The 3108-nt window shown below is 44.1% G+C and overlaps 1 pseudogene; it reads right to left on the bottom strand.

Annotated features, from left to right (window-relative positions):
- Positions 1-351: 351 nt before the first annotated feature.
- Positions 352-1737, bottom strand: LOC149082961 (CUGBP Elav-like family member 2 pseudogene; annotated as a pseudogene).
- Positions 1738-3108: the final 1371 nt, after the last annotated feature.

Genomic DNA, 3108 nt, shown 5'->3' with positions numbered 1-3108 from the left:
AAGTCACCACACAATTTATTTTCACACAAACTTAACGACATTCGTGGTTTTTCACTTTACAGTCTCCAAAATGCTAAACAAAAGCAAAGTGTCATTGCGTGACATTGCATGGGCTCTTGCTCCACAACATACATAAGATTTCGCTACCAAAATAATACATAACCTATGGCTCAGACTCCATCGAGCTCAAGTTGAGCATTTGGCCATTCCCAAAACACATCACAACTGATTTCAAACATGAAAATACACGGTTTACATCCATTATAAAATACAAACAACAATTTATGCCTTAAATGCCGCAAACATTTTATTTCCGCGGTATAGCGCTAAGGGTAAAAAAAAATGTACTCATCAATAGGGTCTGTACGTGGAATTGGATTTCTTCAACTGGACCTTGAGTCGTTTCGATCCAATAGTCGTGCCGTTCATTGCCCTTATAGCGGCCTCCGCATCCGATGGATTGTCGTAACTCACGAAACCGAAGCATTTGCTGAGATTCGTCTGCCGATCGATGAATACCTTGGCTGACACGAGGTGACCGAAGGGAGCGAATGCCTGGACCAAATCGACATCCGTGAACTCTGGCGGCAAGTGGTAGATAAACAGGTTGGCTCCTTCGGGTCCTACGGATTGTTTCGTGGCTGGCGATCTCGCTGCGGATGCCGCCATGTTTTGCAAGCGGGCAAGTGTTGACACCGGGGACTCTTGCTGTAGGCCGACGTAGGTCTGGGTCGCGATCTCGGACGACGCGTAATCTGCGTGCAGGCTGCCGAATACTTGATCGTAACCTCTTGCAGAAAGACAGCCCGGTGGATAGGCGGGTGGGTTATTTAAATTCATCGCGACGCTTCCGAAAGGCTTCATCGCTTCGGAGGGTAGTTGATTGTAGCCCAAGTTCCCGATGGAGCTGGTCTGGAACTGCCTCAGCGATTGCGAAGCGACCACGGACGCTGCTATGATGTTCTGCATGGCGAAAGGAGCTGCCACGCTGGTCAACAGCTGAGGTAGATATTGCAGGCCGCTTAGAGCGTCATTCACCGGGGTACGAGCGAACATCTGCGACAACGTCGACAAATCAGCTAGAGTCTGTCTCTGCTTCTTCTTCAGGTCCTTCACTTTCGGCGTGTCGGCGAACTTGACGACGAGGGGACTCGAGCAGCCTTCCATCACCACGGAGTGATGCATGTGTTTGATGGCGTTGGCCGCACACCACTTCGATGAAAAGATGACGAAAGCGCAGCCTTTGCTGTGACCGTAGGAGTCACGCAAAACCGTGCAGTCCTCGATAGCTCCGAATGGGTCGAACATGTCATGCACGTCGTTTTCGTCGTACAGCTTGTTCAACATGCCGACGAAAATCTTTCTGCCGTTGCGATCTTCGCTCTCCGCTGGTTTCATCTGGATAGGGTGGCGCATTCCGGGAAGGACTTTCTTGTTGTGTAAAGCGCTCTCGGCATCCAGGGCTGACTTCCTCTCGTAGAACATAACGAAGCAACATCCTTTACTCTCGCTCGTTATCCTGTCACGTATTATTTCGACTTGATGGATAGGTCCGAACTCCCGGAAGAGGTTTCTGACATCTTCTTCGACCCAAGAACGCGGTATCTGCCCGACGAACATCTTTATAGCGTCAGTATCCGGAAGCAGCGCGGATGACGGGCACCGACGTTCCCAGGGCACTGATGGATTCACGCGGTTCGCTGTTTCTTCAAGCTTAGACAGAGTTTGTTCAGTCATGTCGATGACACCTTTTCGAATGTCCACTTTGCTCAAGAATCTTCTCTCAACCGAAACACCAAGGGTTTATCGAAAACATTCGCCATCCCATAGTCTGCAACGTAAATAAGAGACGATTTCGTCCATAAATTCCGTGTAGGAATGTTACCAGGGATACATTTAAAATCCTGAATATTCGTGTTGCCAAATCTCTATAATAAGAATTCCATTCTCAAACACAATCTTGAACGAAAAAAAATAAAAAAAAAACTTCAACAATAAACAAAAATTATGGCCTTTATATCGGCTTTCTTTTTCTAGATACCAAAGATAGACATACAATTCCTTAGATGCAGACATGATCATTTTGTAACTTCCGATTTGGAAAATAGATGGCGGCACTTTATTCAAGACATGTGCTCAACATTAGACTCCATGACCCACACAAAGGTGGTGCGGGGGGGGGGGGGGCTGACCGGGTAAATTACCATCACTTTTTAATACTATAAATGCACTATGGAATTGCTCGTAAAAGTCTGGCTCTCACCGACAAAGTTCTCAGCCTAGGGGGACTTCAGGACGCGGAGGCCTTACCGTATACACGCGACATTGAATAAAGTCGTCTAAATTTGTGGGTATAATGCGGTAGGTGGCGATCTGTTTTAAATCTACCATAAAACCAGTCAGACAGCTGTGCATAGTACGCATCTACTACTGAATTACAATCACACGGATTCGTTCTGTGCTGTTTTTTGATACCATTTATTCATTCGAAATTTCACTGAAAAAATAGAGTATGCTATTAAACTTAATGAAACTAAATGTGCATCTAAATGTCTAATGGTATAAATAATAACGATGGCTCAACCGTTTTCCACACGGGCCACTGGAAAGCTTTATTTTTTGTTCAAGACCCCGGTTATATAAAATGATGGACTCCAATTAGAGCTGGTTTTACTATTAGGTGAATCTAAACAACCGATTAAGTGTACAATAATAATAGTGTTTTTGTGAATATTATCAATCGAACTCTCGTTCACCGGGCTCACACTTGTGGGTCGCTATTGAAGTTCATATTTGTAATAATCGGATAATTATTAATTAATTATTATGTTATTTTAATTAATTTATTATTTATAATTATGTTATTATTAATTATTAATTTCTTTTCCTAGCCACACCAGGAAAATTACCCACTAGATTGATTCTAGGAGTTTTGTAGGAGGTAAAAGCTTGGTACCCTTGTACAGGGACTTCATTTCAACTTTTTCCGGGGTTGGGGGAGGTGAAGAACAATTATATATATATATATACGACGTGACGTGACATGACGCAGCGAAAATTCATCTCGTGGTCGGAGGAGTATACTCACGGTTGAATAATATTTAGTAG

The sequence above is a fragment of the Pholcus phalangioides genome, unplaced genomic scaffold (genome assembly GCF_987345545.1).
Source record: "Pholcus phalangioides strain wild (caught in Gottingen) unplaced genomic scaffold, Ppha-v1.0 ptg000009l_1, whole genome shotgun sequence".
Taxonomy (NCBI): domain Eukaryota; kingdom Metazoa; phylum Arthropoda; class Arachnida; order Araneae; family Pholcidae; genus Pholcus; species Pholcus phalangioides.
Note: the sequence above shows the minus strand (reverse complement) of the source record. Positions and strands in the feature narration are given on the sequence as shown.